This window comes from Coffea eugenioides, chromosome 5 (assembly GCF_003713205.1).
Source record: "Coffea eugenioides isolate CCC68of chromosome 5, Ceug_1.0, whole genome shotgun sequence".
Taxonomy (NCBI): domain Eukaryota; kingdom Viridiplantae; phylum Streptophyta; class Magnoliopsida; order Gentianales; family Rubiaceae; genus Coffea; species Coffea eugenioides.
In genome coordinates this window covers 28,533,185-28,551,204 of record NC_040039.1, presented here as the reverse complement: position 1 = coordinate 28,551,204, position 18,020 = coordinate 28,533,185, and the positions used below count along the sequence as shown (strand labels likewise).

Sequence of the window (18,020 nt, the reverse complement as noted above, 5' to 3'; positions counted from 1 at the left end):
TGCCTCGCTTTTCTCGTACAGGCAAATTAATTTTCAATCCTGAAATAGAGAAGACTGCGCGTAGAACAAGAATAAAGACTAGACAACACAGAGAGGAGCAATTAGCTGCTCAAAGGCTTAATCTAGAAGTCGATCCGACAAACTCTTTCATTCACATCTCGAGTGACTCCAATCAAGAGGATGCCGCCATGGCTAATGCACGAACATTAAGGAAGATGGCTGCCTCTAATCTAAATCAGCAACCCCTATGCATTACTTTTCTGAATTTAGATAATAACACACCTTTCGAGCTGAAATTTGGTCTAATTCATATTTTACCCTTTTTTCATGGTCTTCCAGGTGAGGAGCCCCACAAGCACTTGCAGGAGTTTGACGTAGTGTGCACAAGTATGAAGCCTCCAGAAATTATTGAGGAACAGATAAAAATGTGAGCATTCCCTTTTCTCTCAAGGATGCAGCAAAGGACTAGTTATATTATTTACCACCGGGTAGTATCACTACTTGGGAGCAGTTGCAGAAGAAATTCTTGAAAAAATATTTTCCTGCATCTCGAGCTTCCAGTCTGAGAAAGGAGATATGCGGCATTAAACAGCACCCTGGGGAGTTTCTTTATGACTATTGGGAGCGATTCAAGAAATTGTGTATCAAATGCTCTCAACACCAGATAAGTGAGCAGTTGCTAATTCAATACTTCTATGAGGGTTTACTTTTTCGAGACAGAAGTATTATTGATACTGCAAATGGAGGGGCATTAGTCAATAAAACCCCCAGAGAAGCGTGGAAACTAATAGAGGGGATGGCTGAAAACTCACAGCAGTTTAGCACACACGAGGATATCCCAATGTGTAACATGAATGAAGTGGAAACCTCATCTATTCAGCAGCAGCTGTCTGAACTAACATCGTTTGTTAGGCAATTGGCTGTAGGACAAAAGACAGGGCATGTGGGATTTGTACCAATGGAGGACACCCCATGAACATATGCCCAACGCTTCAAGAGGAGGATGTTGAGTAGGTAAACCTAACTGGTCACGCTCCCGCACCAAGAAAGCAGCATAATCCATACTCTAACACATACAACCCAGGTTGGAGGGATCATCCGAATCTTAGCTATGAAGGAAATAGACAACAGAATTTCATGCTAAATAGACAGCAAGGGTATTAGCAACAGTACCAACCTCGACAACAATCTTTCTCTTCCAATTCGAGACCTTCATTGGAGGAGTTGGTGAAACAATTAGCTATAAAAACTGCTCAGCATCAGCGAAAGACGGACTCTTACATACAGGAGATACAGAATCAAATAAGTCAGATGGCAATATCAATTAACCGTTTGAAATCTCAAGGTCAAGGAAAGTTGTCATCCCAACCTGAACTAAACTCTAAGAATGTGAGCGTTATAACTTTAAGGAGTGGAAGAGAAGTGGAGGGACCTAAACTTGTGACCTCGAAGGATAAAAATGAATATCAGATTGAGAAGGAGCTTGAGGAGGAAGGAATGAGAAGCGTAGATCCAGAGGTAATTCCTGATTCAATGATTAAAATTCGATCTAATCCGCTACTTTTTCCTAACAGGTTGAAGAAGCTGAAGAAGCAAGACAAGGAGAAGGAGCATTTAGAGATATTTCGTAAGGTGGAAATAAACATCCCCTTGTTGCATGTCATCAAACAAGTACCAAGATATGCAAAATTTCTCAAAGACTTGTGCATCAATAGAAGGAGGTTGAAGGGAGATGAAAGAGTTATAGTGGGGGAGAATGTGTCAGCAGTATCTTCAAAGGAAACTCCCACCCAAATGCAGGGGCCCAAGTATGTTCACTATCCCCTTTAGGATAGGAAGTACTTTTATTAGAAATGCCATGTTAGATTTAAGAGTATCAATTAATTTCATGCCAAAATCCATATATGCTTCTTTAAATCTGGGACCGTTGAAAGAAACTGGTATTATAATTTAATTGGCTAACCGAACAAATGCATACCCTGATGGACTAATAGAAGATGTTTTAGTTAAGGTTAATGAATTGGTTTTTCCTGCTGACTTTTATGTCTTAGATATGAATGATGATTATTCCCTAGATCCATCACCTTTGCTATTAGGTAGACCCTTTTGAAGCACAACTCAAACAAAAATTGATGTTAATAAGGGCATTCTATCTATGAAGTTCAATGGAAAAATTGTTCATTTTAACATATTTGAGGTCATGAAGTATCCCTCTACTTCTAGTTCTAATTTGGTTTTTGCTATAAGTGTCATTGATCCTATGGTACAGAAAGTTTTTGAAATTGATAGCAGGGATGAGCTGGAAGTGATCTTAACCAAGCACATTGAGTTATCAACAACTCATAGTAGGGAATTAGGTGATGAATTGCAAAATATGGTCGGGGCATTACAATCCTTGGCGACCACAACAACAAGGTATGGGCTTTGCATCTACTTTTACGCCTGAATCTCACCAAAGACTATTACCCTCTGTTGTGCAAGCACCGATTGTAGAGTTGAAACCTTTACCAGACCATTTGAAATATGCATATCTTGGTGACAACGAGACTCTCTCGGTGATCATTTCTGCTAAGTTGTCACCAACTCAAGAGGATACGCTGATTCGAGTTCTTAAAGATCACAAACAGACGATAGGGTGGATTATTGCGGATATTAAGGGGATCAGTAAGTCTGTGTGTATGCACAGAATTAGGCTCGAAGAAGCTAAGCCCGTTTGACAAGCTCGAAGAAGGTTGAACCTGCTCATGATGGAAGTAATGAAAAAAGAAATACTTAAATTGTTGGATGTAGGGATTATTTACACTACATCAGACAGCCCATAGGTAAGTCCAGTACAAGTAGTCCTGAAAAAAGCGAGGGTGACTATAAAAGCTAATCAAGAGGAAGAGTTGGTACCGGTACGAAAGCCAATCGGGTGGCGGCAGTGCAGAGACTATTGCAAGCTCAACACCGTCACGAAAAAGGATCACTTCCCTCTCCCTTTTATTGATCAAATGGTTGAACGTTTAGCATATAGAGTTTATTACTATTTTTTGGATGATTTTTCAGGTTACTTCCATATCACGATTGCACCAGAGGATTAGGAGAAAACTACCTTCACGTGCCCATTCGAAATCTTTGCGTATAGACGAATGCCATTCGGGTTGTGTAACGCCCCTGCCACGTTCCAGAGATGTATGGTAAGTATCTTCTCTGAATATGTGAAGAAAATTATAGAGGTGTTTATGAATGACTTTAGCGTGTATGGTGATAGTTTCGATAATTGTCTTGACAATTGAAACTAATTTTAAGGTGTATAGAAACTAACCTAGTGCTCAACTGGAAAAAATGTTACTTTATGGTTGAGCAAGGAATAGTTTTAGGACATATAGTTTCATCTAGGGGCATAGAAATTGATAAAACTAAGATAGATATTATTTCTGCTTTACCTTACCCCGCAAGTATGCGGGAAGTGCTCTTTTCTTGGACATACAGGCTTCTATCGTAGGTTCATCAAAGACTTCTCAAAGATTGGAACACCTTTATTTAGACTGTTGCAAAAAGACGTGACGTTTGAGTTCAATAAAGATTGCAAGGAGGCATTCAACAAGTTGAAGGACCTCTTGACTTCATCCCTGATTATTCAACCTACGGATTGGAATATTCCATTCGAGATCATGTGTGACGCAAGTGACCATGCAGTGGGAGTCATGTTAGGGCAGAGAGTAGGAAAAGCAACCCATGCCATCTACTATACATCAAGGGTTTTGAATGGAGCTCAATTGAATTACTCCACCTCAGAGAAGGAGCTTTTAGTAGCTGTCTTTGCTTTATAGAAATTTAGGTCGTATTTACTCGGGGCTAAAGCCGCTGCATTCTCTGATTATGTAGCTCTGAGATACCTGATGACAAAAAAAGATGCGAATCCGAGGCTAATAAGATGGATATTGCTCCTACAAGAGTTCGACCTGGAGATCAGGAATAAAAGAGGATCGGAGAATTTGGTAGCTAACCATCTGAACCACATACCAGTTGAAGAGGAGAATGTTCCACTGAGATATACCTTCCCTGATGAACAATTATTTTTCCTAAATTCTAAATTGCCCTGATATATTGATTTAGTTAATTACCTAGTAACTGGCAAGTTACCTGTAGGTTGGTCTAAAGCGAAGAGGGACAAACCAAGGAGTGACATAAAATACTTCATATGGGATGACCCGTACCTATGGAAGCATTATGCGGATCAAAGAATGTGAAGGTGTGTAAGTGAAAATGAATTTCATTTGATTCTAACTTTTTGTCACTCTTTTGCATGTGGAGGTTATTTTGGACCAAAGAGGACGGCTCCTAAGGTGCTAGAGAGCGGTTTCTTCTGGCCTTCACTGTTTAAAGATGCCTACATGTTCTATAAGTCTTGTGAAAGATGTCAAAAGGTAGGTAACATTTCTCGTAGAGATCAAATGTCTCAAACTCCCATGTTCTTTATTGAAATTTTTGATGTTTGGGGGATCAACTTGATGGGTCCTTTCCCCATGTCGTTTGGCTTTTTTTTTTTATATAATATTGACAGTTGATTATGTTTCCAAATAGGTGGAAGCTAAAGCCACCCGTACTAAAGATTCGAGAGCGGTTTCAGATTTTGTCAAATTCAATATTTTTGTGCATTTTGGAATGTCGAGGGCATTGTTAGTGACAGAGGGACACACTTCTGCAACAAAATGATAGCGGCATTATTTCGAAAGTATTGTGTCCTTCACAAGATCTCTACATCATATCACCCTCAGACGAATGACCAAGCCGAGGTTTCGAATAGAGAAAGAAAATCTATCTTGAAAAAAATAGTGTGACCCGATAGGAAGGATTGGAGTCAGAAGTTGGAAGACGCACTCTAGACCTATCAGACAGCGTATACGACACCTATAGGGATGTGTCCCTACAGATTGGTGTTTGGCAAGCCATGCCACCTGCCAGTGGAGTTTGAACACAAAGCATTCTGGACAATAAAACAGTGCAACATGGATCTAGCAGAGGCGGGTGTTCATCGGAAGTTGGAGTTACAAGAGCTAGAAGAAATCAGAAATGAAACCTATGAGAATGCAGCGATCTATAAGGAGAAAAATAAAGCTTTGTATGATCAGCAAATTTCTATAAAAACTTTTGTCATTGACCAGAAAGTTCTTCTCTACCAATCGAACCTTATGTTATGCGTTCTCCATGGATTGGCCCTTTTATAGTTACTAATACTTTCCATCATGGTGCAGTAGAAATACAAAATTTAAAGATCGAGAAGAAGTTCATTGTCAATGGACACCATCTTAAACCCTATTATGAAGGGCTGCCAGTAGAAGAGGTAGAGATGCTGCACCTCGAAGATCCATCCCACAAGTACTAGGGGCGATTGACAATGTCTAGTCAAAGACGTTAAAGAAAAACGCTTATTGGGAGGCAATACAATCTATTTTAGTTGTTTGTTTAATTCTATTTAGTAGTTTCAATATGTTTTCTTAGAGTTTTTCACAAATTTTTTGTTTAATTTTCCATTTTTGATGATTAGTAGATGTCCCCCCGATATGACGTGCCCGCGTCAACAAGGCGCGTGATAATGTGCAATTCCCATGTTCTTCATCAGAAGAGTTCCCACCCTCATGACGTGCCCACGTCAAGTCACCTGGAAGCTTTTTCTTTGATCCTGGAGCTGACTGACTGACATGACGCACCCGCATCAATAAGGCGCGTGGTAATAAGCAATTCTCCAATTCTCCATCAGAAACGTTGTCACTCTCATGACGCGTCCGCGTCAACAGGGCAGGTGGTAACTCTTAATTCAACAGACCTTCATCATAAGCGTTCTTACCTTCATGACGTGCGCATGTCATGTTCGAGGGAGAGGTATATATATATATTCGTTTAATTTTAAATTTTAAATTTCAAAAAAAAATTTTCATTTAATCTTGAATTTTAATTTTTAATTTAAATTTTAAAAATTTAAAAAAAACCCCGAAACCCATTTCTTTTTTTCTTTTTTCTTTCTTTTTCTTTCTTTCTTCCTTTCTTTTTCTTTCTTTCTCTTTTCCTTCTTTCTTCCTCCCCTGTTCTCTCTTTCAGCCAAAAGCCAACCGCCGCCTCGACGTCCGCCGTTGCCTCACCGCTCGCTCAATCCATGCACATCGCCGCCATTTCTCTCCGCTCGCTACACGCCTCACACAGGCGTCGTTTCCACATCCTCGCGACGTCGTTGTCGTCTTCCACCAGCGCCGTCAATCTCTTCCCTTCCTTCGTTGCTACGTGCCGTCGTTGCTTCTGCCCAAGACACCACAAAAGCCAGCATGCATGTCTCTCTCTCTCCCCCCGCTGTATCACCACATCATTGCCCGCTGCTGTCGCCGTCTTCCTCGAGCGCTGCACCGCCTATTTAACTACACTGCCACTTCTTGTTGTCGTCGGTGCGGAGGTACTCTACTATCTCCACCTTTAACTAACTCTCTGGAGTATCGAATTTTGGAGTACTATTTCTGGAATTAATTATTAGCCTTAATTGGAAATTATTTTGCTGGATTATACTAAACTACTGAATTGCTGAATTGGGAATTGATTGTTGACCAGCTGCATTACTTGGGGATTTGTTGATATTGTGATTGGAAAGACTGCACATTTAACTATTAAATTGGGAACCACCAGTACTTATATAGAGATCGAAGACAACCTAAGAGGGGGTGAATTAGGTTATTTAAAAACTAATCAAGTTATGAGACACTTTTTTTCTCAATATGAAATTTACCCTCTTTTTCAGATGATCACTCAATGAAACAATTAGTAAGAAAGCAAGATTGCTTGGGAGTAGAAGAGATAAGTAATTAAGGTTCACAAGATAGTAAGTAATAAGGAAAGAATAGCAAACTAATTTCACTTCCAAACTCCTCTTGAGTTTGAATATCACTTTATAGAGCAAGTTTCTTCAAGTTGATCAAATACAACCAATCTTTGTGTACAAAGAAAGGATCACTTCCTCCTTACCCCAATCTATACTTGGTCAAATTAGGAAGTTTTACTATCACTCTGGATAACCCTCACAAAGTTACACTATTGAAGTATTTTTCTCACACAAGAAAAGCTTATACGAATTTCACACAACTAAGAGTACAAATCTTCTTTGTAGAGTATTTTCTCACTAAAACTACTCTTGATCTCTTATATTCTCAATGTGCAAAAGTTCTTTCAAAGTCATTGATCATGCACTATTTATATGAGGCCAAAAAGTGCCTCTATTAATGCTTCCAACGGATAGAAGACAGATGAAGAGTCAACTAGCCGTTGGGAGTGTGGGACGTCCGGTACTCCCGTTACTTGTGCCCGACAGTAGGCAGTGAGTTTGAGAGATTTTGTTCAATTCTTCTGGACGTCCGGTGTCCCTGATGCTTGGGTCTAAAAGCAGACGGTGAAATTGAGAAATTTTCTTCAATTCTTTCGGACGTCCGGTACCTCTAATGCTTTGAGTCCGAAGTGCTGCATAGTTTATCGGACGTCCGGTATCTCTGATGTATGCCTCCGAAAGAGGTCAGTGAGTTAGGTGGAATGTCTTAATTCTTTCGGACGTCTTGTGATGGAGTTCTTCATGCGTCCGAAGTGCTGCACACTTTATCGGACGTCCGGTCCTGTCTTCACAAACGTCCGACAGCTTTTAGCTTCCTTTGCCTCTTTCAATTACACTTGATCTTGAATCAGATTTGCTTCATAACTGAAAGTGTTTCTTGAAAGGATATTAGTATCATCCTATTGTTTTGTAAACATCAAAAGTTAGGGACCAAGATTGACATTCTCCCCCTTTTGATGATGACAAAACAATGGATGGAAGAGAGAAAAATTGAGCATAAACTCCCCCTCACTCATTGCATCCAAAATTTCTAAGTGTCAGGATAACACCCTCTCAGAATAACTCCCCCTTACACATTAACCATTTACACAACATCCCAACATCCTTTTTTCCCCCTTTTTGTCATCATAAGATGAGTTTAACAACTAACACTAATCAATGTCAACTAATATCCAATTCAATATACCAAACATACCAGAAATGCAATCCAATAACACAAAAACAGAGAAATGATACCAGAAATCACCAATCACCAACATACCAATCATTCAACAATCATTAACCAAAAAACAGAGAATTTATACCAAAAGAAGTACCAATCAGAGAAATACCAACGAAAATACATTAGCAAATTAACTAGAAAACATTAAAGTTAACCAAGATCCGTTAGTACAGAATATTTGAAACATCAAAAGAGAAAATACAAAAGATGCATCCTAATATGAAGTGCAAATACCTAAGAGTGCCTAAATGGTGATCTTGGACGATCCAGACCTTCTTCTTGCAAGGAGAAACTGAGCAGGATCCACTTCATCTTCAGTTTCCTCATCATTTTCATCACTAGTTTCAGTTGTTGGAGTCTTGCCTTTGTCTGAAGTCGAGGGTTCATGAGGAGTAGGTTGAGAACTTGAGGCATGGACTTCAAGAGTGGGCTCAATTTGAGGCTCTTTCTCTTGTGGAACAGGAGTTGACTCAGTGCGTGGCTCCTTTTGGTGTACATGTTCATCCTCTTATTGGATAGGAGGTACAACCAGATTTCGTTATCCAAAAAAGTGGCTTGTTACTCAAATGTCATGGTCATCATTATACCATCTTCAAGAAGAAGGATGTGTTGTTTGAATTCCTCAAGTAAGGAGATGACTTCATGATTGGATAAGGTAGGTTGAGTCGATGACTTTTTAGGATGGATGGAAAAGGATGAAACATACTGAGACCGATCTTTGGGAGGTCTAGGAGTAACAGGAGTTTCATGACGACTTTTGGTCCTATATTCTAAAAAAGCCTCCTTATAGCACCAATGACCATCAAAGAATCTAATACTTTTTCTTTCAAAATAAGTTTTGGAAAAGATGGACGATGTACTCTCTTTTGGAGATATTCTAGTGAAGGGAATTTTGAAATGAGCAAAGATTGGAGTTAAAAACTTTCTATAGGAGAGTTTCCTACGGCTATCAGTACTGATTTTGAGCAAAAATTTGCACATGACAAAACCAAAATTAATTCGGACCTTCTCAACAAAGCAATAGAACAAATAAGCTCCATTTTGTTGGCATCAGTCCTATGAGCATCAGTAGGAACCAACAGGTTTGAAATTATTGTAAAAATGATCAGATTTTGAGGATTGAGATCCTCCAATTTTGCCTCAGCAGGTTTGTTAAAGTATTTTTGAGAGTAGGTCATCAATTTTTTAATGTGAAAATGGTGATAAACAGTCGGAAACTCTTCATAAGAGAAAAAATTTGCAATTTTACCCTTAAAATCATCTTCAATTTTTGTCTTTAAAATCATATTGACAATTTCAGGATTGAGTGCAATGTCAACAGAATTGACACGAGAGACAAGATCAGTGTGAGAACTATCATTTCTAAGGTTAGCAAAGAACTGATAAAGCATATCAGGATAATATGTATTGGGTAAGGATAGAATGTGAGACCATTTTTGGAAATCAAAGAGTTTAAGGACTGGTTCTAGATAAGTTTATGGAATTCAGAGGGAAGAATGGTTCTTTGAGTGATGAAACCCTTCTGTGAAATCCATTCAAACCTCTCTCTGGCATCATCATCAATGAATTTTGGCAATGTAGTTGGCTGTTCTTCAGTTTGATCAACACGTTTCTCTCTGGTAGAACGTTTCCTTTTTCCACCGCGTGTCTCAGTCCCTCTAGGTGATTTCCTGGTGGAAGGCTCAACAGTTTCTTCATCTCTAAGCCTGGTGGTGCGTCTGGTACCTGCAGGGCCTACTCTCAGTCGTACCATGATGATATGCAAGATGATTTTGTTGCAGAAAGTGATGAAAATATGTATGAAATGGACTAAGACTGCAGATTAGACTGCAATGTATGCTTGAATCTTTCAAAATGGGTGAATTTTGAGTGACTAGGGTTTCAGATGAAAATTGGGATCGGTGGAGTGGTTGGCAGTTAGAAGAGATTGTGAATGCCAATTAATGCGCAAGGAGTTGAGACAGTATTGGTGAAATCAATTTCTTGGAACTTGTTCTGAGAAGAGATGAATTTAAAATTTTGAAAGTGGAAGAAAGTGAAGGGGTGCGTCCGAGACAACAGTTGTTTTTGAACTAAATGAAGGAGAAGGCTTCTTTATAGCAAGCCTCTTTTGAGTGCTGGACGGCCGAATGAAGAGAAGCGTCTGATACTACCGTCTGATACAAAAATTTTTTGGAAAAAGACTTAAAACACTGTCGAACGTCCGTTCATCTGATATCGGACGTCCGATAAGGTTTGACCAGAGAATTTTTAGAGATTCTTTTCCAAAATGCCCAACTTTGTTCTCAAAATACAAACTGATCTAATGGTAAGGCTTTTGTAAGAATATCAGCAATTTGATCTTTTGAACAAACATATTGTACACAAATTTCACCCTTTTGAACAAGATCACGAATGAAATGATACTTTATGTCTACAATATATGCTTGAAATTTGTGATCTTGTTCAGGTCTACTTGCGGTTAAATAAAGTAAACTACCAATCATACCTGTATACTTTTTCTCATCAATTTTTATACCTTCATCCTTGTCAAACTTGGTAGATGTGCACATAAGTGTTCGAACTTGTTTTGAATTTTTCATTCCAAATCTTTTAAGCAATTCTTTGGTGTACTTAGCTTGATTGATGAATGTACCTTCTTGAGTTTGAACCACTTGGACCCAAGGAAGAAGTTTAACTCTCCAATCATTCTCATCTCAAACTCATTTTGCATAATAGTGAAAAAATCCTTGCACAAACACTCATTAGTAGTACCAAAGATAATATCATCAACATATATTTGTATAATTAGAAGATCATTGGAACTTTATTTAGTGTAAAGAGTGGTATCCACAATTCCCCTTTTAAAACCATTCTCAACTAAAAAATCACTTAAACGTTCATAACGTGCTTTTGGAGCTTGTTTTAATCTAAACAAAAATTTTGAAAGTTTAAACACATAATTTGGATATGTTTCATTTTCAAAATCGGGAAGTTGGTCAACATAAATCTCTTGATCAATAAAACCATTTAAGAAAGCACTTTTAACATCCATTTGAAACAATTTAAAATCTTGAAACATGCAAATGCCAAGAACATTCTAATTGACTCTAGTCTAGTTACAGGAGCAAATGTTTCATCAAAATCTATTCTTGCTTCTTGAACATACCCCTTAACTACAAGTCTAGCCTTATTTCTCACAACTTCACCTTTGTCATTCATTTTGTTTCTAAAAACCCATTTTGTGCCAATAATAGGATGATTTTGAGGTATTTCAACTAGTGTCCAAATCTTGTTTCTTTCAAATTGATTTAGTTCCTCTTCCATGGCTAAAATCCAGTTTTGATCTCTCAAATCATCAACAACATTTTTAGGTTCAAAATGTGAGACTAAGGCAAAATTATCCATCAATTGTTTAGAGGAGGAACGAGTTCTTACCTTTTCGGATGAATCACCAATAATAATCTCCTTGGGATGATTTTGAGCAAACTTCCAATCTCTTGGAAGATCCTTAGGTGTACCAACATCCTGGTCGTTTTCTTCTAATGCTTGATTCTCTTGAGGATCATTTTCCTTTCAATTTTCTTCTAATGGAGTTTTGTCTTGATCATGAATCGTGAGTTTCTTGAGTCCTTCTTGAACCCCTACATCATCATCCTCACAACAATTCTTGGAAATATCATCATTAGATTCATCAAATATAACATGTATGGCTTCTTCTATAACAAGAGTCCTTCTATTATAGACTTAAATCCTCTTTTGTTTTCACAATAACCCAAGAAAATACCTTCATCGGATTTCTTATCAAATTTTTCAAGATATTCCTTGATATTTAAAATAAAACATTTGCAACAAAAAACTTTGAAATATCCAACAATTGGCTTTTTATCAAAAATTAACTTATAAGAGATTTTGTTCAAAATTGATTTTAATAGAACTCTATTCATTACATAACAAGCCATATTTACGGTTTCGATCCAAAAATATTTTGGCAAGTTGCATTCACTTAACATGGTTCATGCGGCTTCTTGAAGAGTTCTATTCTTTCTTTCAACAACACCATTTTGTTAAGGAGTTCTTGCAATTGAAAATTCATGAGTAATTTCATTGTGATCACAAAATTTCGAAAAGTTACAAAATTTAAATTTCGAACCATTGTCACTTCTAATCTTAACAATTTTCAACCCAATCAGATTTTGAACTTTTGCAAATAGGGAGACAAAGTTTTTAAAGGTATCATCTTTGTGAGCAAGAAACAATACCCAAGTGTATCTAGAATAATCATCAACAATGACTAAGCAATATCTCTTACCACCCAAGTTAGCAATTTGTGTAGGGCCAAACAAATCAAGATATAAAAAGTCCAAAGGTTTTGAAGTAGAAACACATTTTTTGGGTTTAAAAGAAATTTTGACTTGTTTTTCAAATTGACAAGCATCACAAATTTTGTCCTTTTCAAACTTGATGTTTGGCAAACCTCTAATAAGATCTTTTTTGGGAATTTCTTTTAACAAATCCATGTTGAAATGACAAAGTCTTTTATGCCACAACCAAGGGTCTTTATTTGAAACTTTAAGGCATTTAAAGTTAGAGGAATCAGCATTTTCAAGAATAACTACATGATGTCGTTTATTCTTTTTCCTTTAAAAATGATATTAAACTTTTAGTCAAGAACAAGAAACTCATGTTTTTTGAATAAAAAAAACAAATTTCTATCACATAGTTGACTAATTCTTAGCAAGTTATAACTCAAATTGTCAACTAAAAGAACATTGTGAATGAAAGTTTGACCATTCTTACCAACATCGCTTACTTCAATTGTTTTGGTTTTGTTATCATCTCCAAATGTCACTTTTTCACTTGATTTTGGCTTGAGTTTGATGAATTGTGATGGATCACCGATCATGTGCCTTGAACATCTACTATCTATGAACCATTTTGATTCTTTAATGATATTCACCAAGTTCACCTATACAAAAGTTCACAAGATAATATTTGGTGCCCTTTATTTTTTGGCTCCTTGAGAGTTAGTATGATGTCTAACTATCCAAATGCATTTCATGCCATTGCTCATATTCTTCCTCACATAACAATTACTTTTCATGTGACCTATTTGCCAACAAAAACTACACATAGTCAAAGAGTTACTTGTATGGACAAGTTTAACAAACCTTACTTGTCTTCTCTTGTAAATAGTAAACTCATTTGCACTAGAATTTAACTTCTTCTCATGAAAGCCACGATCAGGTTTTGATTCATTCCTTTGAAAACAGTTTTGTTTCTTGTGTTGGAGCAACTCGTTTAAATTATCCATTCTTCTTTTCAAATCACCTTGTTCCTTTTTGAACATTTCACAAAGTTTTATTTTTCTATCAAACTCAAAATGTAAAACAGTCTCACTTTTTTTGAAGTAGTCATTTTCAGCTTTCAATTTTTTGTTTTGTTGAAAAAGATTTCCATTATCTTGAAGCAAAAAGCTAATTTTCTTTTTTTACTCCTTATTTCGAGCATAGGATTCTTTCAAGCTATCATGCAATCTCTCAATGAAGGATTCAATATCATCATCAGATTCATCATCACTAACAGGTTGAGAGTTGCAAGTAGTTACCTCATCATCACCAATGTCCATGAAAGCCATTTGAGCTGATTCTTCTTCCTCTTCAACATCACCATCTGAGTTGCAATCATTCCATGTGATTTTAAAGTTGTTGAATTTTGGTTTTCGTTCAGCTTTTTCCTCTTTCTTTTTCTTCATTAGGCACTCACTCATGTAGTGTTCAAAACATTTGTATGAGGACTCGCAAAATTCTTCATATTTTCTTCAAAATTTCCTTTTATGTTGAATAAATTACTTTATTATAGCTTTACTACTCATTTACTTCCTCAAATAGTTGCAATAAATCATAGAATCAAGAGTTTCATCTTTAGTTTTATAGTTAGCGTAAATTAGGATTTTTGCTTATTTCGATAGTGTGATTAGTTGGTAAGTATGTGTATTAAATTCGGTGGTTAAGAATGAGTTTTAGATAAGAGAAAGTGTATGATTAGAAATGATAATAATAAGTTAGTAAATCATAAGTTAAAACACTAGTACGGGCGAGTTAAGGAAATCGGTTTGAATCGACGTGTACCGTTTACTATCGATTGAATACACCATTTGGACAATAATTTATTACTTTAATTTTCTTTGCTATTATTTCAGAAATATCAACCCTTAATTAACCCTCAAAGTGGCCGAAAATTTTGACCAAGAAAAGAGGAAAAGAAGAAAAAAATTTGAGACTTAATCTTGCAGCGACACTTAGCGGCCATCCAACCAATTTTGACCAAACCAATTTCCTATCTTCTTATCTTTCTCTTGGCTTTATTTCTTCTTCATTTTCTTCTTGGTTGGCCGAGCTTGAGGAGCGAAAAAAAAAGAGAGAAAATTTCAACTTTCACCTTGAATCCATCCTTGTTTGAGTGAAATTAACCAAACTAAACCGATTAAACTTCTCTTTTGGTGTTTGGAAAGTTTTGTGTGGTGAAATTTTTGGAAAAGAGAGGTTTGGTTTTCACTTATTGACCAAGAAAAGAGGAAAAGAAGAAAAAAAATTGAGAATTAATCTTGCAGCGACACTTAGCGGCCATCCAACCAATTTTGACCAAACCAATTTCCTATCTTCTTATCTTTCTCTTGGCTTTATTTTTTCTTCATTTTCTTCTTGGTTGGCCGAGCTTGAGGAGCGAAAAAAAAAGAGAGAAAATTTCAACTTCCACCTTGAATCCATCCTTGTTTGAGTGAAATTAACCAAACTAAACCGATTAAATTTCTCTTTTGGTGTTTGGAAAGTTTTGTGTGGTGAAATTTTTGGAAGAGAGGGGTTTGGTTTTCACTTACAAGCAGCTTTTGGAAGGTATAATGATTGCCTTTCCTTTTCTCTTACTTAATCTTGTTAAAGTTGGGATAGAAACTTATGTTCTTGGTTTACTATGGTTAAGTATTTAGTTTTGGATGATATTGTGAAATGTTTAGCTAGGTTTACATTTTCAGCCTTGATTATGGTTTGTGTACTTAGTAATTGATGATTTTGATGAGATAGTACTTGATAGTATTGAGTTAGGATATGAATTTGTAGAGTATAAGTGAATTTTCAGCATTGATAGTGAATCTGCCTTGTTTTTGCACTGCATGTTCGTCCATGATAAAGGCCAAATCAGTTCTTATTCAAAACATGAAAGTTGTAGGAAATTGCGTTAAATATCTACCTATAAAATGTCAGCTCAATCGGAGTACAGTAGCTTATGAAATAACTAAAATACCCCTGACTGCCCAAATGCCCAGTTTAACCGACAGTTTTCTATTTTCTCTGAGATTTCACTTTTTGACCATGAAAATGCAAGAACTAGGTGTTGATGTTTTCATAGGAAATGTAGGTCTCTGTCTTAGCTTCGAAACGCCATAAAATTTATCCCAATCCGATAAGTGTAGCTTCAGTTGTGACCAAAATGCCGAAAGATGACAAACATTCTTCTTTAATACTAGTTTCCAGTTTTGGTCTTGATAATTGCGTTGCTAGAATTGACTTGTATTTGGATGATATTGAGCCTAGTTGAAGAGGTATTTTGTTATGCTTGCTTATGTGATGAATTTGGGCTGAGTTGAGGAAAAAAATGAAGTCATAAGTGGCTGGAAAATAGTTAAATACAAAGGGCATGCTACTCAAATTTTTACTCAAGGGTTAGGCGAGTGAACTTGAGACTTGAGCAACGACTCGAGGTTGAGGCAAATTTCGATTGTTTATGGTATTCGAGTTTTCTTTAGTAAGAGGTACATAAGCTAAACATTTTGCCAAAACTCGTACCCTTTAAAAAGTGAAAGTAGCGACCCTTAAACATACGATTTTCTCGATTTTTCATACCAAGTGTGACTTCCAAAGTTTGAATCACTTCTTTATCGAAACTAAAAGAGCGAGCATGAATTTTTGAGAGTTTGAGAAGTCATATGACTGCTATTTAAACAAGTTTCATTTATTTGATCTTTTAAAGCGAAACTCCTATGTTTCGAAGCCTAGTGAATTTTAAACTCTTAAATGATATTTTATCGCAGATTTGGACTCCAATCAAGGAGTTGTACCTGAACGTGAGTTTGACAAGCACTAAATCTTTGGTGAGTGTTTTCAAGTACATGATTGAACATGATACTTGATTTAAATACTTGATATTTGATTGGTTTGGTCGGGCAAGGGTGTACTTTATCGTGCTTACCCTAATGTGATATATACTTGTTTATTGTTGCAATTGACTTGATATACTTGTGTATGATGTGCGCACTCTCTGGAATTCCAGAAATCCTGTAGCTAGTTAATCGAGTCGAGCCGACAAGAACTTGATCTATTGGGTAACGGACTTTGAGTCTCTTGTTTTGTCGAGTGGAGTGATACCTTCTTGACTAATTAGTATACTCGAGTATTACCACCCATATTTATTTAGGATTTTGGGCCCGGTAGGGGGTTTGGATGGTGGATGGAGATTGTAACTAAGTGGTGCTCTACTCAACTAATGGCTTTACTTGAAAGTTGACGGAGTGTCAACTACTACTTGATCAAGCTCTGGTGAAGCAACAGGAACTTGGCTCCTGAGAGCCATTCGTATCCTTATACTTTGAAATGATTATTACTTTTCGGGTTATTGTTTCTTTTTAAAAACTTTATACTCGCTCATTTTGAGATTTGTTACTTGAAGTGTTATTACTCACTTTTATGAACTTGTTATGCTCGCTACTTTGCTATTTTGATACTTGTACTTTTAAATAATGGTTAACTTGCTATTTGGAATCTCATTGAGTTTTAGCTCATTCTATTCCGTTAAATTTGTTTTCCTTACAGGGGGAACGAGCTAGGGTGTGAGACTGATACAGGCTAGCTAGTCTAGCTTTTGAACTTTTGCGATTATACTCGCGCTAGTGCTCGGTTAGGGTTGAATGTATCTGGAATTCATATCTTTTGTCCTATTTGAGATTGTATGAACGTTTGAGATAGAATGAATATATTTGTATGTTCCAAGTTTGGGAACTGTTATTTCATTTATTCCTGAGGTTATAACGTATTTTGTTTGAAGTGAGTGAGTGGGTCCTGGCGAGAGATGAGCAGATGGTTTGCTAAACCCTGGGGTATGCCCTAGGAAGAGGTGGGGTCGTCACAATTTGTCAGCTTATTTTTTGTTGGCCTCTTGCTTTCCTTTGTTTCTTGCATTGTTAAACTGATTTAGAAATGAATTGATAGGTCCTCCTTTTCTGAATCTCCTTTTGTTGAGGATTCTCTTGAAACTTCTTGTGATGAGAGTAAGATCATTGTCGTCAACTTCCACATCTTCTCCATCCAAGGAAGCCGAGTCATCTTCATCTTGGGATGCTTTTAGAGCAATGCTCCTTCTCACCTTTGCATCTTCTTCCTCTTGTACCTTCTTAAGTTTCAGCTCATAAGAGATTAGAGAATTAATAAGAGATTCAATAGGCATAAAATTTAAATCTTTAGTCTCTTCAATGGCAGTCATCTTACTCTCCCAATCCTTGGACAAAGCATTCAAGATTTTTCTATTTTCTCTCCAAGGGAGTATTCCTTTTCTAGCACCTCTAAATCCTTAATGAGATCATTGAATCTACAATACATTTTGTCAATATTTTCATGAAGTTCCATCTTAAATGATTCATATTTGGTGACTAAGATAGATTTCTTTTGTTCTCTCACATTCTCACTCCATGAATTTCTCTCAGTTTGTCCCAAATCTCTTTAGCAGACCTACAACCTTTGATTCTAATGGATTCATTTGAATCTAAAGTGCTATACAACATATTCATAGCCTTGGCATTCAAGGTGAGGTGAGTTCTATTTTCACCAGTCAATTCATTTCTGATTTTTGGTTTTGGTCTATGAGTAACTTCATCTATTACAGAGGCATCAAATGGACCTTCATTAACAATAAACCACA

The 18,020-nt window shown here is 36.8% G+C and overlaps 1 non-coding gene across 1 annotated transcript; it reads right to left on the bottom strand.

The window, feature by feature from the left end:
• Positions 1-559: 559 nt before the first annotated feature.
• LOC113772650 lies at positions 560-666 on the bottom strand. The gene has a single exon (XR_003468616.1). It is a non-coding gene; the product is annotated as a small nucleolar RNA R71 (small nucleolar RNA).
• Between the last annotated feature and the right edge of the window lie 17,354 nt (positions 667-18,020).